Here is a 15,143-nt window from a genome sequence, read left to right as displayed (position 1 = left end):
CACTCCATTCAACATGAACTATAATAATTTTGCGTAATTATTTTAAGAGGTACTTGGAACCAATTAACCATTCAAACGATTGTGATTGTTTAATATCAAATAAAACTTGAGAAATTGCAATCTGAATTTTAATCAGAAAAGTAAATGTAGATCTGGACCTGATTTTCAAATTAAATTTTAGATGTTTAAAATTTACTAGAAAAAATAGCTTTACTTGTATTTACTAAGGGAAAGATACAGAAAATTCAAAATTAACTAAAATAGCTTTATATGCACTGACTCTGTAAAGATTACGAGCCAGTAAAATACTTGCTACTAAACTGAGTAAAAGTTAATGGCTTTTATAATTAAATTCCAAAAATATACACACTTTGATAAACTTCAAATAATCTGGTGATATTGTAAATGATTTATTTACTTTAACTCGACTTCTGTTCTTCAATTCTCAGTTAGTGACTACTATTGAACTAATGTGATATAAATGGAGTGACCTTTGTAACACACACATCCCTAAAATCTCAATAACTCTAGTAAATTGAGCATCTAGATATTTGAAGGACAATAATTATATTTCTCATAAGGGTTTCCACTAGGGTTTCCGACTATACTCCATTTTTTTTTCAATGAGGCGTATTTACACTGACTCGCAGCGGTGCCCTTCTAGCTCGGAAAATTTCCTGCTATCTGTTGGTTAGAATTATCTTGTCCAACCAATCAGCGATCAGGAAACTTTTTGGAGCTAAAAGGGCACCCCTGCTAGTGGGTGCAAATCTGCCTCACTAAAAAGAATTGATTAAAGTTGTAATTTGGTTAGTGATAAGAGTAACAATAAAATGTTTGATGATAGCGTGGCCACTTCAGTCGAGACGATTTGCTACTCCTTTTGAAATTAAATTTTGTCTTCTGAAACCTGGAATTTTTTCTGTAGTAAATCCTAGAATATTCGCTGCAGATCTTCATCTTGACGTCACGAGGAATGTCTTACTGCAGTTTAATTTTCTAGCTTGAGCAGGAGACTTATTTCATTTTCTTTTGATGATTCTAGTCTGAAAAATAAATAAAATATTAATTTTACAGATATATCTTTCTTACTCGAATATTTTACTGTGCACTTCAATATCATGACTACACTTTTGGTAAAACATTCTGCATGATAAACTAAAAATAAAAAATATTCTAAAATATTGGAAATAATGACATATTAGACATGTTCACTACATTCATAATAACAAATATTACAACCCAAAGTATACCTTGTAAAGCAAAAAAGTATTAATTCCTAAATCATAACAAGGATATCTTTCACTACACTTATTGAATGACTGACTTCTGGTATTCCACTGCTTTCTTCAAGAGATATTCAATAAACCATAAATTCCCTGAATAAAACATTCTACCTTACACCACAGAGGATACCTGGTCAAAAACACACAATACTCATACAAACATTTATATAAAAACGATGTGTATAAATTCTGAGCAAAAACAAAATTTACTGACACAGTAACAGTTTCAGGAGTAAAATATTGCTTAGTATACAAGAGTATAGTGCTGTGCAAATGAATAATTATTATGTTCCCCTCACCTAAAATAAGACCTGCAACTTCCTAAATTTATCAAGGATATATACCACTCGTAATTGAAATGGCATTCTAAACTTTTATTATATAACGTGGATTCTCCATAAAACAACTCCAGCTATCCTATCATATAAATCAATTAAAGTGAATTTTCTGGTTAACCTTCAATCAATATATCAGCTTATTCCAACAATCTTCATCTTACTTATCAAGTTTAACTATAGTAAACCTTATCACACAATCTTTGACTCACTTGAAACATCTAAGTGAATTTTCTGGTCAACCTTCAATCAATGAACCAGTTTATTCTACCAATCTTCACCATCTTAACTAGTTTAAATAGGGATAACTTTATCACACACTCTTTGACTCGCTAACCTATCTCGGCTAGTTCACTGACAAGCTTATTCGATGTTGTTTTTTACTTACAGGGTAAACTTTAACTAACCTATCCAAAACTATTAACTATTAACACAACAGCAATGACTTTTGCCAATGATTAACCAATGTTACCTTAAATCAATGAAAAATCTATCCAACCTTATTCTTTAATATAATCCTGCCTTTATCCACCATTGGCTGCCTTATCCTACCTTTGTCTCATCGAATTACTAATTTTATTTAGCATAACTATCAAACTAATATGGTTTTGACTATTATAATGTGTTTACATCACCAAATCTTTAGAAAGCGTCGGCATGACTCACACAACTGCAAGCTCCTAGATTTTAGTACCCCTTTGTATAAATCTAAGCCATGCACATGAGGTAGACAGTGCTAATTAAGTCATGTTGGATTATTACTGGCATTCTAAAACCAACACCTCTACCATCTTCATACAAAGTAGACAGTATCCCGCCATCCAATATAAGACAAGAAATGCTAGCAAGAACTGAAAAAATACACAAATCAATGACCGCTGGCATCCATTCCACAATCATCAGGAAGCAAGGCCAAGACTGAAATCCCGCAAAAAATTCGCAACAGTGAACGGACTAGAACCTTTTCGGGCAGCTACTCTCAGGCTAGAAAAGTGGCGGGAAAGCAACTGATGGCATCCAATGAGGAGTTGACTAGACTAAACGAAGGGATGCCCAGTGAAACAACCCTCAACAGGAAGGACTGGGTAACCATAAACATAGCAAGGGTAAAAGTGGGTAAAAGTGGGTAAAACTGGATATAACCGCCACAAATGGGGGTTAGCCATCATTTCATATGGCCTAGACTTGTGGAGAAGTAACAGGTTAACAGCCAAATGTCATAAGGATTAATAGTCCTGAGTTCCCCACAGGAAGGTGCAGGTGCTTGATCCCACAGCGACTGGTCACTTGCCTCCGGTATATCAGAAGCACCTGTTACGCTATCTTTTAGGGGGCATGTATGGAAAGTAAAGGAGAAGGTAGCTACCAGAAAAAAAAAACTTTGGCAAATTTGCTATTTCAAAATGGGAAATAAATCCTCAATCTTAAGACAAAAACCCCTGTGGCACTCAACTACTCCACTGGCGAATACTGCTCACCAGTCTGGGAAAGGTCATGTCATCCCCATAAAGTTAATGCCAACCTCAATCAAGCATGTCACATAATTACTGGTGCCTTAGGACCAATGCCCCTCCCAGTACCCTATAGATTGGCAGGCATTACAGCACCAAATATCTGCTGAATAGCCCCTTCAAGGACCCAAAAATATAAACACGAGAATGATGAAAAACACCCATGCTATCATCACTGAATGGTTAGATAAAGATCGAAATCCTGCAAAAGCTTCATAACCACCACTAGCCTCGACCTCATGGAGTCAACAACTTGCCATTTAGAATGCTGGACAGAAACAGATCACAACCCACAAGGCGAAGCCATACAGAGCCCATGTCAGTTTCTTCCCCATGGAACCAATCTCTGTAGAAAGAATTGGGTTACTCTTAATCGAGTACGAGCTACAATTGGAGGACTGCTAACTATCTTCATAAGAGGGGTCTCACCCCCTTTGCTGAGGCCCCATGAGGGCATCACATACAGACAATGAACCACTTACTTCGTGGGTGTTAAAACAGCCACTCTGTACAAATTTGAAGCTCTATGAATTTAAACAGGCTGCTACGCAGTGGGTACAATGAATGTATGATGAAGATATGATGATGAATTGTTACACTAGGCTCATGCTCCAGTTAACCTTACAAAGATACACAAAATTAAGATTCTCTAAAAAGGAAAACTTTCCTTTGTTATATCTTTCAGACCTCTTCCTCCACTGATCATAAGTAAAAGTGCACTTGACAAAACTTGACTATTATAACAAGCCAAAGTAAGAGAGAGTTCCAACCATGATGGTTTAAAATTAGGACCCTGGTAGCAACACATTCTATAACCATGCAACCAAAGACAAAAGTGGCTTGGCTCAGGCAGGCAGGTAGGTGGCTCATCCTCACCTACCCATTGTTACTACTGTATCCATCGTTCCAGCTAGCGCATAAGTTATCGCTTATTTATGGGACAAAAGGAATAATTATGTTAATGTAGGATCAAATTATTTCCCAATGAGGTCGTCATAATTGTAGGATAGAGTGGAGAATGTAGTTGCATAGTCAACAATATTTGGGTGGTTATTATGAGTATCATATGTGCACAATGCAAAAAACATTGTTTTCATTTATTAATTAAAAGACAATAAATCAAGTGAAATTCAGCTGGGGAAATATCTTATTTTCCTCATTTATCATCATATTTTACTTATTTTATGTGGTCCATATCATAAAAAAAACTTGTTCTCCCATTACAATATTTTCTCTTAGCAACGTTAGCTTTAGGAGTGTTCTTTCGTCTCAAAAAAAATTGAAGGTTCTTTGATACCTGATCTTTCGAAACATTGTAAATTGCATTTAATTAAGATTAATATTGCAGAATACTTATTTTTGCTTGCAGTTAACCTGATTTATCCCGCTCAAGTTGAAGATATAGCATTCATTGCTGTTCAAATATTTTGCGATATATAGTCTGTTTATATTAGATAATATAGTTTGTTGGAAGATATGATACTAATTTTCTTCTCTATAAGTGAGAACCATATATTAATGTGTCCAGCATTTCAACCATTAGTTTTTACTCTTCTCAACCCCTTAAATGGCACAATTATTGTGGATTCTCAGTGGGAAATGATGTTTTACAGGTGGGGATACCATAAAAAGGGAATTACACAGTGTACAAACCAGACGAGCATAAATCACACCAAACTCAGCTAGAAAAATAAATGTAACAATGCGTCACAGGAAACCTGGGATTAGGGTCGGGAAAACAGTGAAAGATGATTGTACGGTATCACATCTAAACATCACCACCTACCATAGCCTCAGGTGCTATTCCTCATGGATTGTAGTCTTCATCCACAGTAAGTATTCCATTTGATAAATAATGATGCTATATCACTAGGTAAACATTAAACATCTTCTTATGTACATCACTTACTTTGATTAAATGCCAGGATAAATAGACTGTATTCTCCCTAAAGCACTTATTACACAAGTGGCAGCCAGCGAGTAAATGAAGATGACCTTATTATATATTTTGTTCCCCAACAAGCATTTTCAACAAACATATCAGCCATTAAGTAACTCCATAGGGTTTAAGAAATTGTTGTTACAAAAAACTTTGAGCATAAAACTTTTGGAAGTTTCATTGGGTTCAAAAGGTCAGTTAGTAAATACATCAGGTATGAAAAAGTCCTAAATCCATAGGACAATAGCATAAGCCATTGATTTGTAAAGCCGCAAAAAAATTGAGACAACTGTTCTTAGGTAAATATATGATACTTTAATTTATAGCTAATTACATGAAGCATATATTTTTTGTTAGTGTTTTGTGATTAATCCATTTTTTAAAATGAATATAGGGACCAAACCACCCGTTTATAAGGTGTACAAACCCTCCCCCATACAATAACAATCCTATGGAATCCCCAGTGGGAAACCAGGGTTCTGGGTTGGGGAAAAAAAAAAAAAAAAGATTTGCAGCAATAGTAATGATAAGAAATGTATAATAAACACAAGATGACGAGTTGCAAAATTATATGGTTTGTGTAAATAGCATGAAGGTAAAGTATCTGATTTACCTGTGATTCACATTACGTCACGCGCTTCCCTCGCATAAAACATTATCTTACTGCTCTTCTGTTCTGGCAAGTGGTACTATGATGCGCTGCACAATCCCTCCTCATGAGCAACTACTTAAGTATAGCATCCCACAATCAGTCTCAAAAGTATAGAATGGACTTAGAAAAATGGCTTTCACATTTTAGTCAATCGATACCCAAGTAATTACGCCCAAGGCTCATTGGCCATAAAGAGAAAAATGACAAAATAGTCAGCACTCACCCATTTCTTGTAGTGTACTCCTGTATAGCTATAAATTGAACAGCAAATATATAATACTTTACCTTCTGGCCAAATACATCAACCATATATTTTCCCTACTCATTATCTTGTGATTTACTAATTTTTTTACCATGATTATTAGGGAAAACAGCTGTTCATAAGTTTCATACCCTCCCCCCATCATAATAATGAGGGGCTCCATTGTAAGTGGTACAAAACTATATCTTAAATTCATATGATTCACACGTCCTTCAACTGGTTTTTGTAATCCTGTGACTTACTTTGCTAACAAATAAACACTATCTCACTGCTCCAATGTTCTTGCAAGAGGTACATGGATGTGCTGTGCTATCAAAATATCATAATTATCTATACAATAATTTATATTACATACCTCAAACGGCTCGGCTCCACTTTGGCTCGCTTGCACAGTACATGAACCATATATTTTCTCTGCACATTCACTTTTTTTACCATGATTGTTAGGGGACAACACCTGTTCATAAGGTTTTCTACCCCCTTCCTATAATAAAAAAAAATATGGGGGACCCTAGTATAAGTTGAGTGAAACTAAATCATAATTACCAATCATAATAACCTATGATTCACTTGTCCCTCAAATAGGTTTTGCATCGACCGGGAGTCACTTTGGTAAAAAATAAAGATTATCCCAGAGGTTCTCTGTTATGACAAGCATTACTTGATTATGCTGCACATGATATCCAGTCACTACTTAAGTACCATAAGTACTGTAGTCGTACAGTAATTCTTACCTCAAATTTGTGAGGTAGATGGTCGAGGGTCCTCTATCGCTGGAGGGAGCACTGGGTCAGGATACAAGTTGGTAGCTTGAAGCAGGAAATGATGTGAACGCTCAGACCTCCTGTGGTCGTAAAATAAACACACATTAGTATGATAGTTCATGAAAAAACAAAATACATAAAATTCAAAATTCGTATTAAAATGAATTTTACCTGGTGGATAAAGACAGATAAATATTGAACAAAACATTCTTTTTGCATTCCACCACAGAGAATGTAATTTTTTACATCTCCCTAAAACCTCTCGATATTTTGGATAGGTGCACCAGTCTGCATTCATAAAATTTTCAGAATGATTAACATAGAACTGCACATATCCTCAAGAGGCAAGATCTGTATAGCTTTTCCATGAATCACTCTGGATTAAGCACCCCAACTTAATAAAATGTTTTATCAAGGGCACAAGTGAGTATCCATTTTTTGGTTGATCAACCAAAGTTTTTTTGCTCTCCAGCTCTATGCCACCAAATACCCACACACCAGACAAAAGTCTACCTGTGTTGTATTTGGACACTCCAAACTTTGATTCATCTATTTCACCAACTATGCCTCACCTAAAATAAGACCTGCAACTTCCTAAATATATCAAGGAAATATAACACTCGTAATTGAAATGGCATACTAAACTTTCATTATATATAGCATGGATCCTCCAAAAATATAACTCCAGCTATCCTATCATATCAATCAATTTATCCAAGTGAAATTTCTGGTTAACCTTCAATCAATGAACCAGCTTATTCCAACAATCTTCACCATCTTACTTATCTAGTTTAACTATAGTAAACCTTATCACACAATCTTTGACTCACTCAATACATCTAAGTGAATTTTCTGGTTAACCTTCAATCAATGAACCAGCTTATTCCAACAATCTTCACCATCTTACTTATCTAGTTTAACTATAGTAAACCCTATCACACAATCTTTGACTCAATACATCTAAGTGAATTTTCTGGTTAACCTTCAATCAATGAACCAGCTTATTCTATCAATCTTCACCATCTTAACTAGTTTAAATATGGATAACTTTATAACACACTCTGACTCGCTAACCTAATCTCGACTAGTTCACTGACAAGCTTATTCGATATTTTTTACTTACTGGGTATACTTTAACTAACCTATCCAAAACTATTAACACAACAGCAATATGACTTTTTCCAATGATTAACCAATGTTACCTTAAATCAATGAAAAATCTATCCAACCTTATTCTTTAATATAATCCTGCCTTTATCCACCATTGGCTGCCCTATCCTGCCTTTGTCCCTTGACCGACCAATCAATGTCTAATCGAATTACTAATTTTATTTAACATCAACCTAAATATTGTTTTGACTATTATAATGTGTTTATATCACCAAATCTTTAGAAAGCGTCGGCATGACACTCACAACTGCAAGCTCCTAGATTTTAGTACCCCTTTGTATAAATCTAAGCCATGCACATGAGGTAGACAGTGCTAAATAAGTCATGTTGGATTATTACTGGCGTTCTAAAACCAACACCTCTACCATCTTCATACAAAGTAGACGGTATCCCACCATCCAATATAAGACGAGAAATGCTAGCAAGAACTGAAAAAATACACAAATCAATGACCCCTTGCATCCATTCCACAATCATCAGGAAGCAAGGCCAAGACTGAAAGCCCGCAAAAGCTTCGCAACAATGAACGGACTAGAACTTTCGGGCAGCTACTCACAGGCTAGATAAGCGATGGGAAAACGACTCATGGCCATCCAATGAGGAGCTGCCTAGCCTAAACGAAGGGATGCCAAGTGAAACAACCCTCACCAAGAAGGACTGGGTAACTCTAAACATAGCAAGAGTAAAAGTGGGTATAACTTGATATAACCACCACAAATGGGGGTTAGCCATCATTTCATATGGCCTAGACTTGTGAAGAAGTAACAGGTTAACAGCCAAATGTCATAAGGATTAATAGTCCTGAGTTCCCCACAGGAAGGTGCAGGTGCTTGATCCCAGCAGGGACTGGTCACTTGCCTCCGGTATATCAAAAGCACCTGTTACGCTATCTTTTAGGGGGCATGTATGGAAAGTAAAGGAGAAGGTAGCTACCAGAAAAAAAAAACTTTGGCAAATTTGCTATTTCAAAATGGGAAATAAATCCTCAATCTTAAGACAAAAACCCATGTGGCACTCAACTACTCCACTGGCGAATACTGCTCACCAGTCTGGGAAAGGTCATGTCATCCCCATAAAGTTAATGCCAACCTCAATCAAGCATGTCACATAATTACTGGTGCCCTAAGACCAATGCCCCTCCCAGTACCCTATAGATTGACAGGCATTACACCACCAATTATCTGCTGAATAGCCCCTTCAAAGACCCAAAAATATAAATAAGAAAATGATGAAAAACACCCATGCTATCATCACTGAATGGTTAGACAGAGATCAAAATACTGCAAAAGCTTCATAACCACCACTAGCCTCGACCCCATGGAGTATCAAATTGCCATCTGGAATGCTGGAGAGAAACAGACCACAGCCCACCAGGTGAAGCCAAACAGAGCCCATGTCAGTTTCTTCCCCATGGAACAAATCTCTGTAGAAAGGATTGGGTTACTCTTAATCGCGTACGAGCTACAATTGGAGGACTGTTAACAATCTTCATAAGAGGGGTCTCACCCCCTTTGCTGAGGCCCCATGTGGGCATCACATACAATGAACCACATACTTCGTGGATGTTAAAACAGCCACTCTGTACAAATTTGAAGCTCTATGAATGTAAACAGGCTGCTACGCAGTGGGTACAATGTATGCGTGATAAGATATGATGATGAATTGTTACACTAGGCTTATGCTCCAGTTAACCTTACAAAGATACACAAAATTAAGATTCTCTAAAAAGGAAAACTTTCCTTTGTTATATCTTTCAGACCTCTTCCTCCACTGATCATAAGTAAAAGTGCACTTGACAAAACTTGACTATTATAACAAACCAAAGTAAGAGAAAGTTCCAACAGTGATGGTTTAAAATTAGGACCCTGGTAGCAACACATTCTATAACCATGCAACCAAAGACAAAAGTGGCTTGGCTCAGGCAGGCAGGTAGGTGGCTCATCCTCACCTACCCATTGTTACTACTGTATCCATCGTTTCAGCTAGCGCATAAGTTATCGCTTATTTATGGGACAAAAGGAATAATTATGTTAATGTAGGATCAAATTATTTCCCAATGAGGTCGTCATAATTGTAGGATAGAGTGGAGAATGTAGTTGCATAGTCAACAATATTTGGGTGGTTATTATGAGTATCATATGTGCACAATGCAAAAAACATTGTTTTCATTTATTAATTAAAAGACAATAAATCAAGTGAAATTCAGCTGAGGAAATATCTTATTTTCCTCATTTATCATCATATTTTACTTATTTTAAGTGGTCCATATCATAAAAAAAAACTTGTTCTCCCACTACAATATTTTCTCTTAGCAACGTTAGCTTTAGGAGTGTTCTTTCGTCTCAAAAAAAATTGAAGGTTCTTTGATACCTGATCTTTCGAAACACTGTAAATTGCATTTAATTAAGATTAATATTGCAGAATACTTATTTTCGCTTGCAGTTAACCTGATTTATCCCGCTCAAGTTGAAGATATAGCATTCATTGCTGTTCAAATATTTTGCGATATATAGTCTGTTTATATTAGATAATATAAATTGTTGGAAGATATGATACTAATTTTCTTCTCTTATAAGTGAGAACCATATATTAATGTGTCCAGCATTTCCAACCATTAGTTTTTACTTTTCTCAACCCCTTAAATAGCACAATTATCGTGGATTCTCAGTGGGAAATTATGTTTTACAGGTGGGGATACCATAAAAAGTGAATTACACAGTGTACGAACGAGACGAGCATAAATCACACCAAACTCAGCTAGAAAAATACATGTAACAAGTGCGTTACAGAGTACCTGGGTGGGGAAAACAGTGAAAGATGATTGTACGGTATCACATCTAAACATCGCCACCTACCATAGCCTCAGGTGCTATTCCTCATGGATTGTAGTCTTCATCCACTAAGTATTCCATTTGATAAATAATGATGCTTTATCACTTAGTAAACATTAAAAAGATCTTCTTACGTACAATACACAGAGCTTCTTACATACATCACTTACCTTGATTAAATGCCAGGATAAATAGACTGTATTCTCCCTAAAGCATTTATTACTCAAGTGGCAGCCAGCAAGTTAATGAACATGACCTATTATATATTTTTTTCCCCACAAGCATTTTCAACAAACACATCAGCCATTAAGTAACTTCATAGGGTTTAAGAGATGGTTGTTACATAAAACTTTGGGACCTGTAGCATAAAACTTTTGGAAGTTTCATTTGGTAAAGGTCAGTTAGTAAATACATCAGATATGAAAAAGTCCTAAATCCATAGGACAATAGCAGAAGCCATTGATTTGTAAAGCCGCAAAAAAATTGAGACAACTGTTCTTAGGTAAATATATGATACTTTAATTTATAGCTAAATACATGAACCATATATTTTTTGTTAGTGTTATTTTGTGATTAATCCATTTTTTAAAATGAATATAGGGAGCAAACCACCCGTTTATAAGGTGTACAAACCCTCTCCCATACAATAACAATCCTATGGAATCCCCAGTGGGAAACCAGGGTTTTGGGTTGGAAAAAAAAAATGATTTTCAGCAATAGGAATGATAAGAAATGTATAATAAACACAAGATAACGAGTTGCAAAATTATATGGTTCGTGTAAATGGCATGAAGGTAAAGTATCTGAATTATCTATGATTCACATTACGTCACTCGCTTCACTCCCATGAACATTATCTTACTGCTCTTCTGTTCTGGCAAGTGGTACAATGATGCCCTGCACAATCCCTCCTCGTGAGTAACTACTTAAGTATAGCAGCCCACAATCAGTCTTAAAAGTATAGAATGGACTAGAAAAGTGGCTTTCACATTTTAGTCAATCGATACCCAAGTTATTATGCCCAAGGCTCATTGGCCATACAGAGAAGAATGAAAAAATAGTACGCGCTCAACCATTTCTTGTAGTGAATTCTTGTATAGCTATAAATTGAACAGCAAATATATGATAATTTACCTTCTGGTCAAATACATGAACCATATATTTTACCTACTCATTATGTTGTGATTTATTCATTTTTAACCATGACTATTAGGGGAAAACAGCTGTTCATAGGTTTCATACCGTCCCCCCAATCATAATGAGGGGCTCCATTGTAAGTGGCGCAAAACTATATCATAAATTCATATGATTCACATGTCCTCCAACTAGTTTTTGTAATCCTGTGACTCACTTTGCTAACAAATAAACATTATCTCACTACTCCGATGTTCTTGTAAGCGGTACATGGATGTTCTGTGCTTTCAAAATATCATGATATTCTATAATTTACATCACGTACCTCAAATGGCTCTGCTCCACTTTGGCTCGCTTGCACAGTACAGTACATGAACCATATATTTTCCCTGCACATTCATTTTTTTTACCATGATTGTTAGGGGACAGCACCTGTTCATAAGGTTTTCTACCCCCTCCCTATAATAAAAATTATGGGAGACCCTAGTATAAGTGGGGTGAAACTAAATTATCATAATTACCTATGATTCACATGTCCCTTAAATGGCTTTTACACCACCGTGAGTCACTTGGCTAAAAATAAACAATCTCACAATTTTTGTGCTCTGGCAAGCATTACATGGCTATGCTGCACATGCTATCCACAGTCACTACTAAAGTATCTAAGTACTGTAGTCATACAGTAATCCTTACCTCAAATTTGTGAGGTATATGGTTGAGGATCCTCTATAGATGGTGGGAGCACTGGGTCAGGATACAAAATGGTGGCTTGAGGCAGTAAATGATGTAAATGCTCGGACCTCCTGTGGTGGTAAAATAAACACACATTAGTATGATAGTTCATGAAAAAACATAATACATAAAATACAAAAGTCGTATTAAAATGAATTTTACATTCCTTTTGCATTCCACCACCAAGAATGTAACTTTTGACATCTCCCTAAAACCTCTCTATGTTTTGGGTATCTGCACCTGTCTGTATCCATAAAACATTCTGAATGATTAACACAGGTTCGTATATCCGTAAGTGGCAAGACCTTTATAGCTTTTCCATGAATCACTCTGGATTAAACACCCCAACTTAATAAAATGTTTTATCAAGGGCACAAGCGAGTATCCATTTTTTGGTTGATCAACCTAAGTTTTTTTGCTCTCCAGCTCTAAGCCACCAAATCCCCACACAACAGACAAAAGTCTACCCTTGTTGTATTTGGACACTCCAAAATTGGATTCATCCAATTCACTGACTATGCCTGGCCCTCCATTAGCCTGTAAGTTCTGGACAATAGTGCCATGCTGAAAGGTCCTTTAAAGGAAAAATATTCACGATCAGGAGTTTTTGTTAGACTTGAAAGTAGCCTTAAAAAAAAAAAAAAAAAAAAAAAAAAATGCTCTTAAATGTGGTTACAAAAACCTACATGCATGATGCTTTCACTTCTTAGAAACCTTGACTAATTGATTACAAGCCCACATTTTCAATTGAGGTCTAAAGACATACGGGTGTCCGCAGGTAGCACCTTGTATGGATGAAGGGATGGCTCGTCATTTGTATAAAAACTCATATACTGGGTCATTTTTTCCTAAAACATACCTAAGTCACCTCCCACTCTATTAAATAACACCAAGAGCATATACTAGTCATGATGGAACTAAAGAAAAATAGGGGTGGGGATGGGAGTAATTAAAGTACATTCAGGGACTTAAGAATAAGTACTGTACAGTACTTATAAGCTCTTAATTGGTTAAAAACCAAGCTGATTAATATGTCGTCAAAAAAACACTCAGTTCCCCAAGCAATTGAAACTAACGTATGTCTAATAACCCACCATTAGGTTCCGAAAGGTAAACAACTAACAGACTTGGAAATAATATCCACATTTGAATCGGATGACACTTAGGTCACAGACCCCCATCAATCATACTGAGTCAAATGCCAAAGTAGTTAGCACACATCCATTTTTTATAGCGAATTCCAGTTCTGCTGGAAAATCGAGTATCACGTATTAAGCAGGGGATAGTTTCACTATCACATGAGCAACAATAGCTATATACTGAACTGAGTATTTAAAACAATCAATGACAAAAATAAATTAAATTACACTTAATTTTGAAATAAATTGAATTCCTACATGGAAGACATTTTCTCCCAACGGTAGACATGGTGGAACTGATTCGGATGGGAAAAAAATGGCTTTCTAAAACAACATCGGGAAATTTACGCATAAATATTTAGCAGCTCTTAATTCAATCATAAAGCCAGCTAAGGATTACATCATGCAAAAAAACAAAGCTACCAAAAAAAGACTGAAAAGCAATGCATATGCAGTAACCACAACCATCTCAAAAGTGAACAATTGGGTAATACACAAGTAATTATGACCCAGTCCCAATTACCTATATAGAGAAATAAGACAAAATAGGCCGCACTCGACCATTTCCTATAGAAAATTCCAGTTTGGCAAGAAATAAGTATATATTACCAATTAATGCATTATATACTAGCAAGTTCTATACACGTGTTGCTTTATATTCGAGTTATTATTCTCTTTCTTCTCAAGTTTAGAACAAAATATGCCTAAATAAGTAAAAAAATCTTCCACTTCTTATAAGCAAATCCAGTTTTAACAAGATGTTTAACTATTACAGTATACAGTTGCGAAGTGTTATGCTGTGAATTTTTTTTAGTTGTGCCTTAGGTTAAGTTTTGATGAGCCAAACTGTATCACAAGCTATATTACAAAGCTTAAAACTCTACATTAAAGGTTTGATAACTGTTTTGAGTTATGTTCTAAACAGGAATATGTCATGCGGTAGGTTAAGTTGGGATATACCTACATAATTGATTTAATCTACAGCATTGTATGTGACATTGGGATAGGGTATATCCTCAATTTAATTCTATCTACAACATTATAAGTCACATAGCTTCGGGGGGCGTCTCAGTATGGCTAGGTAAGGAGACCGTATCCTAGGTTAGGTTAAGGTTAGTACACATTCCTGTAATCTAGATAAGTGTTAAGGTTAGTACACATTCCTGTAATCTAGATAAGTGTTAAGGTTAGTACACATTCCTGTAATCTAGATAAGTGTTAAGGTAGGGAAAGGCAGTAAATCTTGTTTAAACATATGAGGCAGGCCCATATTTACTTTATATAATAGGCAGCATTTTGTAGTAATGCTTCAAAAGTGTTGCCTTAAATTTTATGTCTGGAGTGTGATTTTGGTTGTAGCCTAGTTTATGAAAGGTCCTTTCAGGAGG

The 15,143-nt window shown here is 35.8% G+C and overlaps 1 long non-coding RNA gene across 1 annotated transcript in view; it reads right to left on the bottom strand.

Moving 5' to 3' along the window:
- Nucleotides 1-939: 939 nt before the first annotated feature.
- LOC137615424 (uncharacterized) overlaps nucleotides 940-15,143 on the bottom strand; it is a 16,082-nt gene continuing 1,878 nt past the window's right edge. Inside the window, exons 2-4 of the long non-coding RNA XR_011039238.1 lie at nucleotides 12,578-12,687; nucleotides 6,720-6,829; nucleotides 940-1,046 (exon numbers count right to left, since the gene is read on the bottom strand). This is a non-coding gene — a long non-coding RNA (uncharacterized lncRNA). The remainder of the gene's footprint in view (nucleotides 1,047-6,719; nucleotides 6,830-12,577; nucleotides 12,688-15,143) is intronic.

The sequence above is a fragment of the Palaemon carinicauda genome, chromosome 21 (assembly GCF_036898095.1).
Source record: "Palaemon carinicauda isolate YSFRI2023 chromosome 21, ASM3689809v2, whole genome shotgun sequence".
NCBI lineage: Eukaryota > Metazoa > Arthropoda > Malacostraca > Decapoda > Palaemonidae > Palaemon > Palaemon carinicauda.
The sequence above is the reverse complement of the archived record's forward strand: the minus strand, read 5'-3'. Positions and strand labels throughout refer to the sequence as shown.